General features: G+C 35.7%; 1 protein-coding gene across 1 annotated transcript in view; it reads right to left on the bottom strand.

The window, feature by feature from the left end:
• The window catches only part of LOC150108222 (ubiquitin-conjugating enzyme E2-24 kDa-like), a 219033-nt gene that overhangs the window by 109778 nt on the left and 90916 nt on the right, over positions 1-18339 (bottom strand). The gene's annotated exons all lie outside the window — the stretch shown is intronic.

Genomic DNA, 18339 nt, shown 5'->3' with positions numbered 1-18339 from the left:
AACACCGTTATAAGTTCGATTCTTTTTTTTTTCCCCCAGCAAGTTTCCGATTCAGTCAATGGCGCAGACAAACAGGTTTCTCTTTACCCTTCCCCCGAATACTAGGATTTGGCAATAATGCTAGTTAGGAAAACGAGAAGGACAGAACTATCTGCCGTGTTCTCTCTTCGCAGAGTCCTTAAAATTATAAGTTGCTACGAATTCAATTACTGATGACTAGTAAAAGGTGGAGACTGGCTGACTACCTACAGATTTCCAGGGTTTTTTTTTTTTTTTTTTTTTTAATGTGGCTCACACCCACGAAAGGTTTGAAAACCTATAGTGCATTGTTACTCTGAGTGGGCTAAGGATTATTTTTTTCCAATTATTTTTCACACAGGCCAAAAATCCCGCTCTGGAGACTAAACATGAAACTTTTTCAAGCCACTTCAAGCTGAGCGGTGGTCTCAACACAGGGCGATGAAATTCAACTTCCACCTAAAGACAATCACAAATATCCATGCCCACAGTAGGATTCGATCCCACGACCTGTTGGTTGGAGAGTGGGTACGCTAACCACTAATCCAGGAATAAAAGAGTTCGACAGCTGACTTATAGAGGGGTAGGACTGAGTGTCAATATCTTTTCTGATTACTTTCCGACCACAGATGCGAGACCCCTCGACACTTCTACGCATGACAGAAGAACGCGAATCCATTTCGATAATAGGGTAATCAATGATGAGTGTTTATTATTATACGTCGGAAAATTAGCTTTTCTTTTATGAAAATTCTAGTTTTTAAAGTAATAACTTATTTTGCTTGTACGACGGTTGGAAAAATTTATGTATAAAGTACGTGATTTCGCGTGTTGGTGATGAATTCGTACATCGCTTTATTCCTTTCTTCCCTTCAACATGAATTGACTCTTCTTAGCACTGCCAGCCAGGGTTCTCGCATGTGTGGTCGGACAGTATTATCACAGAAATGGTCTCGAGAGATATGGCGTCCCCCACAGTATTCCTCAGCAAAACCTAGTCAATCACTACTTATGGAAATAAATTCAAAGTTCGCCTGATTTGCTTTCGTTACGAGAAAAGTTTAACTCGCTATGCTATCAAAAACGGAAATATATTGGCTAAATTTTCAGCATCGTTATATTCAAATATTTGCAAATCAAGAAATTCCTTGAAAATAAAACCGTAATAACACTTTTCAAAAGTTCTATAAACCATCATTCCACTTCAAGTACTTCAACTAGCTTAAAAAGAAAGTTCAACTGGACAGATGAGTGGGCAACAAAAGAAAAATAACACTATTGTGAAGTGTAAGGGTGAAATGAAGAAGTTGGTGGGGCCTAGGATCGGGTTGGTAACTGCCCGATTATTTATAATCAGCGTGCATTTGTTAGAGAGATAGGCCATGTTTAAGAAAAGTAGCATTCTTAAATAGTTGCCTAGAACACGTGGTGACGCACGTGACCAATTATTTTGAATATACGCTGCGTAACTGACGTTTACACACATCTGAATGAAGGTTTCTAATTCAGTGGCCGGTATGTGTAGTTTCACAGTACCCGACCTTGATTAGGCCAAGGACTACTGTGCAAAGAGTAGATCACCTGATTTTCGGGACGAATCTATTTTGAAGAGATCCAGAAAAGAACAATTAACAGGGTGCTGGATCTCGTAAATATTGGGTAACAGGACAGAGAATTCATCTGCAGAGGGCAGGAGAACGGTCAATATGATCGTGACAAATCTGCGAGGAGTATAAGATTAATGCATAGGATTGCTTGCTTTGAGATGGTTAGTGAATGAAATAAACTGCCCGAGAGAATGCGGCGAGTACAGAAATAAACAGGTTTTAAAACGGTTTGATGAGCCCTTTGACAAAGAGGTCCTCTTACGACGAGTCCCGATCCATGGAGATTTGATGCTGATCAATGATAATTTTTTAAAAAGGCAATTCAATTTTACCACTGTCTCTTTTAAAATAATTGTTACTGGAGAAAGAGAAATGATAAACCATTCCTTATTCATGAGGAAAAAATGTCTCAAGTACAAAATAAAACATCGTCATCGTAAGCACACAGTATTTTCTTACAACCATGTCACAGTTAATTAAACGCAAATATTTAGTTACGCTTAATATCAAATATAAATAATAATATATAACTTTATATACTTTTTGACAATTACATGCATAATGATATTCTGGAATGATTGTAATTGTATGATAATGATAGCAAATACGGTAACACTTGTGCGCGATTAAAAACATTTTCATACATATCACAAATGCTTCATACATTGTACGTAAGAAAATGCACAATGACTTACGTTATAAACTTTTTCATCAAATTGTATTATCAATGAAAACAAAAGAGGCGCGATGTTATTTAAATTAGATAAATTAATAGTGTGCCTGAATTTTAAATGATAGCTGCATAGTGAGAAGTTTCTCGGAAAGTTTGCAGTGCATCCAGATTATGTGTTAATTATGACATTTGAAAATATAACAGAAACACTGAAGACCTCCAAGTAAATGCAAATAATTAATTACTGGACGGTCTAGTGTTTGCTTCGTATCTTTATCTTCCAAATTAATCAAATTAATTTTGGGTGCAACTAGCTTGATTTTATTTAGCTATTTCTTTATATAAATAAATAGATCTTCAAGTTTGAAGGCAAATGAAGAATAGCAGATGCATAAAATAGAAAAATAAAATCACAGTACAAAAACTATCATACCTGGGATAAAAAGCAGATGAAAAGAGACGGCTAAAGACTCAAATGCTTAACGATCTCAAAATGAAGAAAGAATGCTCCAAACCATTCTTCTGTACAGCACTTCCCGAATCATAAGTAGACGATGCCGCAATGATGGAGGTCAGTCCTCAGTCAACACTTCCAACCACTACGAACAAAACAGTTCTACAAAATTCCAATAGTCCAAAATGCAGCTTTTGTGCGCTAGCAACCAGTAATTCGAAGATTCTGGAAAGGTATTGCCAACAGCGTGGAAAGTGAGATCTTACAATAGATAATCATACAATACAAGTAGGTCACTTCACATGGGGAAGATGAATAGATTCAGAACCACCTAACAACTCGCTATGCCAGTCCCACCTCAACAAGAAAGAGGCCTTGAACAGAACAAGAAGGGGAAAAAATTTCCTTTTTTTTTTCTTTGCAAATTCTTTTAATATTTATTACCGAAGCGCTCTGAGTCCCTTTTATTTCCCTACGGTTATTTGTTGAAAACAGGTCAGGATTCCATAGAACATCTCATAGTATAGTTTCAGAAAAGAGCACTAATAATGTTACACACAAGGAAGAAAGGATGTTTGAAAATCAAAAGGCACATAACTGGCATGCAGCGACAGCTGAAAATTCTCGTTAATCGTAATCACAGTTATAGAAAGGTGTAAATAATACAAAGGAAAATCATTTTAATTTTAATTTAGCAATGAAGTTGAATACGGTAAACTATGACTCTCAAGCCTGCTGAGTACTACTTGCTTGCCTGAACTTCCACTTCTAAAACTTTCGTGCGATTATTCAAATTTCTGGTGTATTTGTTATTTCTCGGTTTCAGTTTTGTTACCCCAACAGCTACTTCCTTTCAAAGTTTATTTATTGTGACAGCGTACATACAGCATAAGAGGTCTTGTAAACCAGATTTTCATGCAACAACACACCTAGTCTCTCTCCCTCTCGCACACAGTCTGAACTAACAATAAAACACTCCCTCTGAAGTGAGCGATTCACAGTCAGCCATAAAAGCAGAAGGAAACCACGCGAGTTCTGTGAACTCCATAGAGGCACAGAAGCCGGCAATACTGTAAAACGCATCGATGATAGTAGGTAAGCAAGCGTCAGTCGACAATCGATAATCCCATAAACTGACCTGCTTACAGCTACAAGGACACTTTGTTTATATTGAAATAACCTCGTAGAAAAATAATTACCACTCATCTCGATGGGAGTGAATAATAGACAACCAACACTAAACTCACAAGTTGCACGGCTATAAAGTAACCTTTCCAATATCTTAATTTTTTTGAATCGCGTTATATTTTATCATTACCGTTTAATCGGATTGATTCAATTGTTAAAGTGGCATAAAAATTTGTAAAAAATTGCTGTTATCAATAACGTAGACTGCGTTTATTAAGCAAGGAAAAATAGGAGAGAAGTGACTATCGTATCGTCTTCAACACTGGCAGAAAACAGAATTAATAATTTGGCACACCTGAAATGGTAAATAATTTTAAAGGTTCAGACACATTCGCAAATGCAAGCAGCTCCCAACCAATTGAAGGATTTTGTTATGGGGGAAATGTTGAAAGAGAGTGATTATATCATCGGAAGCACTTATTGTACATATGAGGTATATTCCCAAAGTGCCTGAAACAGCTCAAGTTAGCTTGGACTACTTTTGACTGTAAACTATACTTGGATAGCATAGTTGTCCAAGTAGTTGAAGTACCCGCTCTCCAACCAACAGGCTGCAGGTTTGAATCTCGCCATAGGTACGCATGTTAGCGATAGTGGCGGGATTCATCGCTAGTGTGAAACCATCCCCAGTTTGTGGGAGGTCTGAAGTGGCTTGAAAAGATCATTTTTGGTCTTTAGAGCAAAGTTTTCGGCCAGTAAACAATAAATAACATTCTTTGCCCATCCACGACACTATGTACGGAGGCATGCAACCTGCATAGGTTATATAAATAATATATATATATATATATATATATATATATATTGTGGGGGGGGGGGGTGCGTGCGGCCGAAGCAATTGAGTCTGAGGTCATGTATGTTGTGTTCTTTGGCAAGTTTGTCCTTGTAAAATTAGAAAACTCTGCTAGCGCAGTATGAAACAGGCTAACTAGGAAGCCCTCAAAGTTACCTCGACGTTTTGAGAGGATTCGAATACATCTTTCCAGACGTTGGACGCTACACTACCTTTCTTCCATTCTTATCTATTTAAAGTCTTCAAAACACATTGGCAATTATCTTATTGAATAAGGTATAATAAAACTTAGTTTCCCATTGAAAACGTTTTTTAAAAAAAGAAAAAAGAATGTGAAAATCATGCAATTAAAATCGATAATTATAAACGGATTAAATAACATGAATGCAAATATGCCTGGAAAATATTTTTTTATTTCTAATACTGAAACATGATTAGTCAATAATCGCTAATATAGAAGCCTCAATTTAGGCTTTTTTTTTTTAAACATAGATTTGTTGAATAGTGTTTTGTTCCAGATAATTAACTTGCTACACAATATACTATCACATCATCTCCCCCCCCCCCCGTATGCTCATGCATACTGTTAGAACTTGAAACTGACCTTGACCTTACTTAGCCACAGTCTTACTGCTGCTCGCCAGAGCTGTGACTGTTGGGTACACCTAACAACGTTTGAAGCGGACAGAAGCCTACGCATGATTGCTTTCTATGTATAATATTTCATGGGATTATAAAGCTGTTGCAAAATATAACAATTTGTAGCATAGAGACAATTGAAGGCTTTCGTATGGCACCGTTTCCAATGAAATCTGTGCGCCAATTTCTAGGAACAGTTCCGTGACCGTATTAACATATAGAACGCTGCAAATATATGCCTATTGGATCACAGAATTCGACATTCTACTTGGATATCGGTTTATGTAGCGGCTTCCGCGAAGAAGGTGGCTGGTGTGGGGAAAGGGAGGGTTAGTCTCCATCTAGCTTTTATGACAATCTTGCAGTGGATAATATACTTGAAGATATTATTTGAAGGGGTCGTCTTGAAGGCAACAATAATATTTCATCTTTAGTAGCTGTTTCCAGTCACTGCTAATCAATTTCGTAGTAAGAAACCGAAGCTAAATCATTCTTGGAGACAAAAGATTTCAGTGTAGCATATCAATAAATGACCACATGTAAATAACTGAGAAGACGTTTATTATTTAAAAAATGCTACTCTAATGGTCAGAAATTAATGTTTGATAAGACTATGCATCATATCGGTAGTGATTGTCTCCCCCCCCCCACACACACACACACCGTTCTCTGGATGTCTCAGAAACTTGTACTTCTTCCCAAATAGGGCCGTCAATTGGTTAACTGAACTATCAATCTGTATATAGTTTTGCTTATTAATTTTTTATACCCATACGCTAAATAAATAAATGTTCATATCTGTGCTCGCACTGAGGACTCGATATTTTGAAATTAGACACGATGATTAGCCCATTCTCTAATATTTAGGGATGTGCATTTTACGTTTCATAATGCAGTCTATATATAAATGAATTCGAGAAAAACTGTATATTAATTCATACATGAATGAATCTAAAACAGATGCTATACAATGTCGAGCGAATTGGAAGTGGTAAGAAAATACATTTTTGCAATTTATTTTCTTACTGCTTAGGTAAGAAAATATAATATGGTAATACCCTATCCTCCTCTCATATGAGTATTGCAAAAACCTATCAAATTAATAAGTGAGTGAGAGCGGGGAAATAGAGGAAAGATCCTTTCGGTATTGTTGTGTGGATAGCTATAGGTTTAATTCAGAAGAAGAGAGTGTGTGTGTGTGTGTGTGTGTGTGTGTGTGTGTGTGTGTGTGTACAGGTAGTCCTCGACTTACGACGGCCAAAAATTATTAAAAATTCTCTCATTTAACTTTTCCGCCAGCATATATCACATTACTTTTGTATACGTCCGCGTGGTTAACCGAGTGGCTATGCCTTCGCAACCATATGACTGGGAAAGGAGTGTCCTGGGTTCGATTCCCGTCGCCGACGTGAGGAGCTTAAGGATCTTTCTCAGACATAGCCAAGTTAGCCGGTCTTGAGCGTGGACTACAGGGTTTTTTCCCCCAGTTTATCTGGGGTTTTTCCTCCCGCAAGTAGGCAAACCGGGAGGCATAGGGCTAGCCACCTTATCCTCGGGACAGGTACGGCTTAAAAGGGCTAAAGAGAGCTCCATAACATGCCAATAGGCCTAATACCTGAAGGGAAGAAGAAGAAGACTTTTGTATACGCATTGCAGCGTCGCCATTAGTCGACAAGCAAAGCCTATCACCAATACGCAATAGCTGCTGCTATGATTCACCCACTTCAAACTTATCACAGCCTTTGGCACGTTAGTTGCTAATCAGCTGTCGAAGTGTTCGTTTCTCTCGTTGCAATTTTTGTATCTCGTCGTAACCCTATCATGTCCAGTAAGAGAAGTAATACTAATGATGAATATTCCAACATTAAAAAGAAGGGTGAAAAGCTTTAAGTTTGGATGTTAAAATGAGGATGATTAAAGCATATGGCAAAGAAAGAAAGTCGTTGAAATAGCACACGAGGAGAAAAATTATCGCATTCAACTGTTTCAACAATCATAAAAGATAAGATAAATCAAGAATAATGGAGGCATCTAAAGAGGTATTTAATATGAAATGTACAATTTTAACGAAAAAAAAGAGAAGGGCCAATTCATGAAATGGAGAAGCTTTTAATGATATGGATAGATGGTCAAATCAACAAGAACATTCCTCTCAGTTTGTTTACGATTCAAACAAAAGCACGCAGCCTATTTGACAATTTAAGGAAACAACAAGAAGATAAATACGGCGAGCATACATTTAACGCTAGTAAAGGTTGATTTTATCGATTTAAAAGCTGGTTTAACTTAAATAACATACGAAGAACAGGAGAAGCTGCTAGTTCCGATTGTGAAAAACTGCCGAAATTTTCAAGAAAAATCTGAAATAAACACATATCAAAAATGGTGATTTTTGATATGTGTTTTGTATTTTTTTCTTAAATTTTTCTTTCTTAATTTTGTATTTATATGTATATGTGCTAATAAATAATTTATAAATGTTGATGCAAGTTTATACAATTTTAACCGTTTTAAGTTAAATAGAAACCTAATTTACGAAAATATTATAACAGAAATCAAACAAATCAAGAATTAATTAAAAGAAACACGTATTAACCACAGTGAAAATTATTTAATTGTAAATATTTCATCCTAAGTATCTTAGGACATCATCAGTACAGTAGTTTAAACAATAATAGGAATAACATACAGACAGGGCGCATGACTGCAATAGAATCTCATTAAACGTGCGTAACGTGTTACAGAAGTTAAAAAAAAAAAAAAAAAAACACTAATAATAATTATTTTACACAATTTTGTATGACAATTTCCCATACTTTAGGAATAGTAAGAACGTCGTTGCGGTTTAAATTTGGTCTGTGTAGTAGGGCTTCAGAACTTTTTTTTATATAAACGTTCATGTTTATATAAAGATCTATGTAAAAGTTTAGACTTTTCCCAATGGATCCTATGGCTTGGATTTTCAATTCCGCGTTGAGAGAGGCCAGATTTCTGTGGTTTAAAGTTCCGAGAATCAAAAAAATCCGTTACTGCGAAATTACAGTTTAAAATATGTAAATAACGCCATATGGTATTAATTTTATTAATGACATAATTGGCGCTAAGTTATAGGTGATACTTAAGTATCACCTCTGAGTCTGGCTCCTACTGAAGAGACCTCAATAAAGGTCGAAACCGGTCTGGGTAGTGACATTTCCCATAATGCATAGCATTATACATGTCCGCAAAGAGATGTGCTTTGCATTATGGGATACTAAGGCAAGTGATGTGAAGTCTTAGCTTCGTTATACGAGTTGTCCCAGTCCTGGAAATACTTCAGGCACAAACTTTGTTAGCTTACACTTGGATAAAGGATTAAACCAAGTATATAATTCCTTGGTATCTTTAATTTATTGTTTTATTTATTCCCAACATCCTAGGACCGGCTAACCTACCCTCTGTTGATGTTTTTGAAAGAACGAGCTCAGTGTACATGATTCCGATTACACACGATTCTTTGCGAATTCTTTGGAAAGAGGAACAATCAAAAATGACTAATTTTGAAATTCACTTGCAAAACACAATGTCAAGAATATTATCCATTTCTTCTTCTATTTATAATCCCATGATAAAAATATTTAGGACATCTTGACATTTACTTGCAATTAAATGACTGAGTGATTTCAAGCTCTTTTCGAAAAAAGAAATGCCAATAAATAAAAGACCATGTTTTGATATTTTCGCTTTCTTCTCTATATTCTGAACAGGCACACGAAAAATGTTACCATAAAAAAAAGATCATTCACACAACGTATCCCATAAAAACTAGTTTCACTGAAGAATGAGAATATTTTACAGGCCACGTGTGCCTTTTGCGCATATTCCAAACAGGTCTCGGGGCGACAACTTAAATACAACCAGCCATTCTACTAGGAAAATCCACGATTAGTATGCATTTCTCAATTAAGATTACTATGGAATTTGTATGTTTAACACCTAATTAGCACTGCAAGATTATATATGATTAAAAACATTAAGGATATTAACTATCCTTCAAAGCGGATGATATTTCAAACACGTTTTCAGTACATCGTGAAAGAAAAGCGTAGGAACCAAATGAACGAAAACAAGCAGTTCCGTTTATAGTTCGTAGTGTGACCTAGCTCTTGTTTAGTGGCCAGTTTTCATATGTCTCTCTTAAAGAGAGACGTTTCCATGGCAACAAAATATCTAGCCGTTTCCTATCAAATATTCTGGCGAATGGTTCATTAAACAGCTATCTAGTATATTTAAATATCGATCTGAGTTATTTAAAAAACCGGGAAGAATTCCAAAAACAGACAAACTTAAAAAGACATCCTAAAGATAAAGAATGCATTCTTTTATTGACGCCTAATAAACTTAAGACTTCTTCCGTTATTACTACATTATCGCTGACAAGAGTTAACTTTTTTTCTTCTATTTATCCTCGGTAATTACTTGTTTCATTTGTCATGAGCGTAATTTTTTTTTATACTAAATCAATTTTTCTTACTTGATGCTTAAGTTACTTCATGTGAAAGAGCATTTTCTTTATTGCCAAAGTACTTTATTAAGTTTATAGTGAAACTATTATCTAAAACTAATCCAAAAGGATGGCCCGTTTTTGTTTCCTTTTCATTAATAATTCTTGTTTATCTAAAAAAAAAAAAAAAAAAAAAAACTTTCCAAGACGTTGTTTCTGCACCAAAAACAAGCGTGCTATATGCACGTGTTATAGCATGCGACCATAAAAGTATAGTACGGATCTGTGTACTGCACGCTCTAATTTGCTCTCATGAATAATTTGAAATGGATATCCGGTAACAAGTAACTAGTACTTCAGGTCAAGTTATATACTGCGGCTGGACTTGAATTTTCAGTAGCGTTAACGTTGATCTGCTTTCGGTTTGTAATAAGAAATTAGGGTTAAAAATGAATATAACCTGCATAATTCTCATGGGATTTTCTTCTGTTATCAAGGATGTACTCAAATATTCAGGATTTAAAATTCAGTGATATTAAAAGAAGAAGAAAAAAAACTCACTTATCTAAAGAAGTACTTGTAAATAGTAGGTTTCCCTAATCTAAAAAAGATTTTGAAATTTGTTGAAATCATTCGAATGATGGTTATAAAAATAGCAAGATGCATTCCTATTACAAAATACAGTATTTCCTATTAGTGATGCACTTCTTCCTGCACCACGTGAGAGGTGCAGGAAGAAGTGGCAGTTACTCAACAGGTAGGCTTATTCAAAAAACACACAAAGGAAGCGGTACACCATTACATCCTACAACAGTGTTTTTTTCTTTTAATACAAGATCAAAGTTATAACTACCTATAAAAAAAAATGTGTGAACTTCAGGACTTTGAGAAGAAAAAAAACCCTGCAGTTTCATAAATATCATATTGATCAAACTCGGCTATTTATGGACCACAAATGCACAGGTGAAGCGAAATATATAACCCTTCTGATCAGTTATCAACTTCTTCCCCCCGTCTCCCACCGAAGGATATGCTCCCAATTGAAAAAAAAATGCCAACTAGACCTACTAGGTGATAGATGATCATCACCGTGTGAAATACACCACTGCTTGCCTAAGTGACTGATGGCATCCATGATTTCTGAGCGCTACTTTCCACCCTCTTTTCATGCAGAGTGAGCAATATCCTTCAAAGGCATGCCAAACTTGAAGAGTAGGTCTAGATCTATTCGAGAATACAATAGTAAAGTGATCAGCAATTTTAACACACAGGATCGAACCTCGTGGTAATGCATTAGAAGGCATTCAAATCAGCGGGTTTATAAGCTTTCTGTCACATGTTCTACCATGCCTAGAGAGTCGTTTAGCGTGTCATCTGGGAAATACTATCATTGTCGAAGTCTATTATGGTAAGTAGAAAGAGATATGTCTCCGCACTCTCTGTACGGAGACATCTTTTCAGTTTATCTCATTTCACTCCATGTCACTACTCTTAACTTTTTCTCTGGAATCAACAAAAATAGTTTCTTTTGCCGAGATTAAAAAAATTCCTCAAAAGTCCTAATGAAAAAAACTTCACATCCCACCAGCATTCTAAAATATTATAAAATAATGTTTTAGAATGGTCGTTAACAGTCACCTTCAACAAATGGAACCACACTAGCTAATTAATGATCACTAGTATGGATTCTGTCACTAGATCCACAGCATATCTCCTAGTCTACATTACCTACCTCTGGACATGTGAACGGAAGTTTTTGGAGAATCCTGTGTGGATGTACTTCATATTTCCAAAGCATTTGATCAGGTGTGACACAGAAAACTACTCGGCTAACTTCCATTCTGATCTACTTTCCACCCTTTGTAATTGAATATCCGGTTTTTCTCTCCGGTAGTTCAGTTGGTGTCAAGGAGAATCTGTCTTCTGATTTATCTAACAATGTAGGAATGTTCCAGAACCCAGATCAATCAACTACCCACCTTCTTTCTCCTATACATACATGGACCTCCCAAGCATAATTTTGCTAATGACAATAGGCACTATTCCTTCTACTCATTTCACGTACAACCTTGCAGTCCTCAAACATCCCAAGCTTTAATCTGCAATCGGTATCTTAAAAACTTATCTCCACATTATTCTTTAATAATTTTAATGGCGTCAGGAAAACCTAACCTTCAATGCTGCCAAAACACAACACTCGCAAAAAAAAAAAAAAAAAAATGAAATAATAATATAATATAGTAAATAATGATTAATTAAATAAACTAAATTAAATAAATTAAAATAAAATAAATAAATAATTAAATATTGCGTACGGGACAACCGACGGGCCTACTCGAAGACCACATAGAGTAGGTGAGAAATCAGCAATGTGGTCAGTCAAGGATGTGAAACATGTAGCCACCCTCAACATAAGATCACTATACCGACCTGGAAAATTGCAATTAGTCCAGGAAAATTTAAAAAGACTGAAATGGAGTATTTTAGGTTTATCAGAGACACATTGGTGCGGAGATGGATTCATGGATTTACCAGAAGGAAGACTGTACTTCTCAGGAAGAAAAGATAACATACACAGAGAAGGAGTTGCATTATTAATTGAAAAGAAACTTACACACTCAGTAATTGAAATAAACCCAGTGTCTCCTAGAATAATCACAGCCAAACTTGAAGCAAAAGAAAAAGGTCAAACAATTAAAAAGGACACACTCACAACAGAACCCATAGAGATCCAAAAAGGAGTAATGCAAGGATGCCCATTATCCCCATAGACAATGAGCCTGGAATCAATGTCAACGGTTTAAACATAAATAATATCAAATATGCAGATGATCTCGTCCTTCTTGCAAGAACCCCGAATGAACTACAAAAGTTGATCAACAAGCTAAACGAAACCTGTAAGGCATATGACATGACAATAAATATACAAAAGACAAAAGTGATGAAAATAGGGAGGAACGGAACTACCATCTCAGCCACCCTAAACGGAGAACAAATAGAACAAGTAGACAACTTCATATACCTTGGATCAAAACTAACAGAAACAATAGATGAACTCAAAACAATCAAACACAGAATAGCGATAGGATAGACCACCATGGGAAAATTACAGAAAATCTGAAAACCAAACAAGATATCTAAGCAAGCCAAAATCAAATTATATGAAGCAATAATTATACCAACAGTCATCTATGGAGCAGAAGCGTGGACAGTTAAAAATAGAGGAGAAAAAACTGCTGGCATTTGAAATGAAATGCTTAAGAAAAATAAATAGAACAAGTTGGACAGAAAAGAAAACAAACATCACAGTCAGACAAGAACTATTGTATAAAAAGACAATAATAGAAAAAATTAGAAAACAACAACTGGGATGGTTTGGACACACTGTACGCATGGACGCAGACAGACTTCCTAATCAATACTTTTCCAACTGAAAAAAGAAGACCCGGAAGACCAAGAATTACCTGGCTGAAATTAATAAAGAACATCTCGGGATGCAGAACATATAAGGAACTTTTTCGAACAGCAAGGAATAGAGAAGACTGGAAGATCCTGCTCAAGAGAAGACTCAACCCATCTTAGACGGAAGAGAAGAAGAAGAATTAAATAAAGTAAATAAATTCTCAGTTCAACTTCCCTCATATTTAAGAATACCCAGCAAACCAAATAAGATCATACCTCTCTCTTTGAGCTGGCATTTATCTCTAGCCTTACGTATCACGATCACATCACATTTGTAGCTTGCAAAAAACTATGATCCATTATACTTAAAGACAACACTAATCACCTCCTTAGCTACTAACTCTGTACAATTTCCAAATTCTCCAAATCTTAAGAATGCTGTTCTTACATTTGAAATTGGATGCCAAGAACTTCCCCAAACATCGTTATGCTATCCAAAAGAAGGCAGTTAAGCCAATCGATGATCTCTCTCTCTCTGACTCGCAACCACTGCCTCAGAGATGATTCTGTTTCTGCGTTTTTTTTTTTTGTTTTTTTTTTCCCCTATAGGTACTTCCATGGGCTTTCCGCTGAACAAACAATTAATCCTTCATTGTCCGCCAAATCTGTAAGAGCACTAGCAGTGCACGACGTTCGTTCACAATTTAACTGTTAACCTGCTTCGCCTCCTCTCTCATCACATTTTACTTCTATTTTCTGAACAGCTTTCCTCACAAAGCGTATTCCAAAACCTGGAACATCCAATGATTCAAAAATACTTTTTCTCTTAACACTTGCCCTGTTAAGAGAAAAAGTATTTTCTCTTAACTGTTTTTTCCCAGTTTTTTTGGCCTGTCATCTATATGAAGTGACAGGGCAAAAAAAGAAATCAAAACAAATTAAATGAAGAGATATAATAAGACAAAGTGGTATATATTTTTTCTCGAGGATGTTTAGAAAGTGAATCTCAGGATGCCTATATGAAGTGATAAAAAAAAATGGTGGGAGAAGAGATCAGAGTTTTAAACGTCCAATGATAGCCGCTTTAACCCAGCATTAGTAAGGTGGGGTGTCACAGACCCCAAAGATTTTTAATTGACTATAACTTTTTAACAACGCGTCGCGGTGAATCATGCCTCACTATAGCTTCCCCTCCCGTAACCCGCTACACGACGCCATAGACCAGCGCTTCCCAAACTGTGGGCCGCAAGTTTTGTTGAGGGTGACCATGAAATAATGAAAACAAATTTAAAATGTTTTAAGACTAAGTAGATTTTTTTTAATCTTAAAAGAAACATTTAATTTTTATTATTTTTTTTTGTTCTTTTTTTTATATTTTAATGAAAAAAATCACACATTAGTGTTGGTTCACAAATTTTGCTTCCAGCGTATTTCGGCGCTATTTAGGAGAACCTGTGGAACAAGTAAAACATTTCAGCTATTTAGGCACGATTTTTACTGAAGATGGTAAATTAAATAAAGAAATAGACAACAGAATCAGCAAAGCTGGTATGGTGGGAAGTCAATTGAATAAATTCATATGGAATAAGAGATAAATTAGTCGGAACACTAAATTAGCTGTATACAAGACAGTGTTCAAACCAGTTTTAACTTATGGATCTGAGAGCTGGGTCAGAAGTAAAACACTTGACCAAAGACTAGAGACCGCAGATATGAGAGTCCTGAGAAAGATTAGAGGCATGAACAGATGGCATCAATGGCAATATCATATTAAAAATGAGGATATTAGGAAAGAACTTGACATTGTCAGCATCCAGGAATGCGTTAGCAGAGCTAATCTCAGGTGGTATGGTCACTTAAATAGAATGGGAGAGGAAAGATTAGCAAAGCAAGTGTTCTCTGCCAGGTTGGCAGGAAAACGACCCAGAGGAAGACCAAGATATAGGTGGATTGATAGGGTACAAAGTGCCTTAGACGATAGAAATATAAGATCTGATAATGTTGGAGTCTTGACAAGTAACAGACTGATTTGGAGGAAAATTGTAGATAGGAAGTTAATAATGATGTAATTTTTTCATGTAGTACTGTCATATCCTGTACACCCCTTGAGGGTACATGGCAGGAATTTGATGATGATGATGATGATGAATATTAGTAAATATATGCTTATTCATATAAGTTTCATTTCAAAGATATTGATAAGAAGCACGAAAAAAGCTTACAAACGCAAAATCTTGAATATAAATTGTATTGAATATAAATATACAATAAATATTATAATAATATATGTCTATATTACGATTTTTTTTTCGATGGGGACCGTGAAATATTTTAATTTTTCCAAAGGGGGGCCTTGGCATCTATAAGCTTGGGAAGCACTGCCATAGACAACATGTTGCGCGCAAGAAAGTTTAGTGCGCAGAAGTGTAAAGTGTGCTGGGGGGTCCACCAGACCCCACCTTACCAAAAGTGTGACTATATTTACTTCCGAAACGTAAGTTGTTTTCATTATTCTATATTCTACTAAAATATTATCGTTACTGCTGTCTTCCATATTTTTAATACCAACTATAAGTAAACGTTTTCGTAAATATTCAGAGGGTATTTTGAGAATAATATCTTTTTTTACCAGATGAGTTACGGACAGGAAGAACAGAGGTTACGTCAACTTAAAGATGATGAGCCATTTAGCGGAGATGATGATAGTGAAATTGATTTAGAATTAGTCAGTAACCATGAGGCTGATACAGAACAAGACTGTGAGGAAGAATCCACTAATATTGATTAAAAAGATAGATTTCTATAATACACTACATTATTTGGGTGGGTCTGTGGGACCCCACTTTTGTTACATTTTCCCACCTCACCAGTGCCGAGTTAATAAAGAATATAACTACAGAAGACCTGCTTACGTCTTGTGATATTTTGAGATTAAAAATGAGATAGTGAACCTAAATTTAAGAAAGAGCTACCACAATGCAAAGCAAATTTATATACTGAATTCAGGCTTTTATATACTGAAAAATTATGGCTCAAGCAACCAAGGCTGCTTTCTAACTGTGTGTTCTGTCATTTTACGGGATGAAATACCTTGTCAACCCCGTATGAGACCAGCTAAATCACCTTCGGTGGAGAAGGGACACCTATGTGTGCATTATAGCACTTATTTCAGTAATTTATAACGGCAGAACCTGCAATATACCCTTATCCACGAAGAGCACATACATGCTATAGGTTTTGCAACCTAACGCGCGTAGTTAATGTGTATTTTTAAAAATTATGATTTAAAAACAGAGAGAAAGATGATTTGCATTTATGAAAAACGATAAATAGCTTCGCTTCTACATTTCTATTCACAGTTTGAAAGATTATTCATCTGAGTATTTTTTTGTCAAAATTAGTTGCTTTTTTTTTTCAATTCTTGAAAAAATTATTTTCTCTTGAGTAAATAATAGCTATGAAACATGTTACAAATAGCACAATATCGACTAATTCAATTCTTCCGTAAAATCACTCATTCTGCTTGCCCTTCACCAACTAGTATATTTACACGACTCATCGATTGGCCGCACTGTTTCGCTCCTTTGAGATGTGTCCGACTTGTCAAAACAAACCAGTTATCTCATACTGCTGACCTTTCCTTCAAGCTACAAAATGCCGTCTCCCTTAATTTCTTAACTGCATTCCAAGCCAACAGTGCAGAACCATGCACTCTTAACATATACAACTACGCTGTTATGATTACTAATTTGAACCAACGTCCACAGAAGAACCAGTTATGTAGCAGCTGGTATATGATTATTCTTAATTCAAAGACTGCAAGTAAATCTGGTGAATGAGCACAAATCTCATTACAGGACGATTAGAAAGCTGGGAAATTTTAATTAAAAGGGGAAGAAATCTCTATAAGTGATAAAATATCGTGGAAAAGAAAGAGAACATCACGAATGACGAAAGACTTTTAAGAGGTGCTGAATGTCAACCGTATTCCTGTGCGCACGATTCCATTAATCTATATATAGAACTTAAACAGAATTAGATTTTTCAAAACAAGAGATCAGAAGAACACACGCAATTAACAGACATAATAAAATGGATTCATAACCTTTGTTTTGCCCATAATTACCAAATAACACAACATTTCTCGGGTTCATAATTCAATTATTTTTTAACTTCCTCTTCCGTAAAGAAACAAAAGATTGAATTTTCAAGCCTGATTGTTCTTGAAGTATTTTTTTTTCTCACTTTATCTTTCAAAGTTCTACAATATGTCTTAATCAAATACAGTTCATTAAAAAAATGTCTATGAATTTTCACCTGTCCAAAAAAAACTTATTTACATTTAGATTAGATTTTGAAAACCATAAAAATATTACCAATACTGTATGGACGTTTCTCTCTCTCTCTCGGTATCCTAAAGCTTATCGACTGACAAGAAAAATCGATATAGGAAAAAACACCAAATCTCATTTGTCAAAATGCTGGGCCAAACATCGCACAAGAGTTTCAGTGGCAAAATGGAAAAGCATGCGAAGTATGATGAAAGAATTATATAAGCCAATAATTACATAAAATGGGGTGGGAATAAGTATCCCAAACATAGTCTATAGTTTTGTTTTCTAGTCAAATAGGATGGCTATGAAAAATTCAGCAATTCGAAAGATAAGTAGAAAAATGGATAAACCCGTCGATATATTCAACAGTCAGAATTTTGGATCCAAATACAACCAACAGTCGTTAAATAGTGAAATGTGTCTGGCATAGATTGTTTTGCAGGCCAGACTGGTTGACCGAATGGGTAGCGTCTCTTCAATAGGCTGCGCGTTTGAATCCCACTGAGGGCATGGATTTTTGTAAATGTAGGAGACAGATGAATCTCAATAGCTTTGAGAAATTACCCTGTATTACTAGCGGCCTGTAGGGGAAAAAAAAAAGTTTGGACTTGAGTAGGGTTTCCAAATTATTAGTCCACCCATGAACTTTATTCCTATAGCCTTTCGTGCTGTGAGAACACATACAAGGCAGATCCATAAACCAGAACAAAGGCTTAAACTCTACGGGGAGGGGGAAGGGAAAATAGCT

This window comes from Typopeltis vanoorti, chromosome 3 (assembly GCF_054136105.1).
Source record: "Typopeltis vanoorti isolate ZY-2024b chromosome 3, IOZ_Tvanoo_1.0, whole genome shotgun sequence".
In the NCBI taxonomy this organism is placed as follows: domain Eukaryota; kingdom Metazoa; phylum Arthropoda; class Arachnida; order Uropygi; family Thelyphonidae; genus Typopeltis; species Typopeltis vanoorti.
Note: the sequence above shows the minus strand (reverse complement) of the source record. Positions and strands in the feature narration are given on the sequence as shown.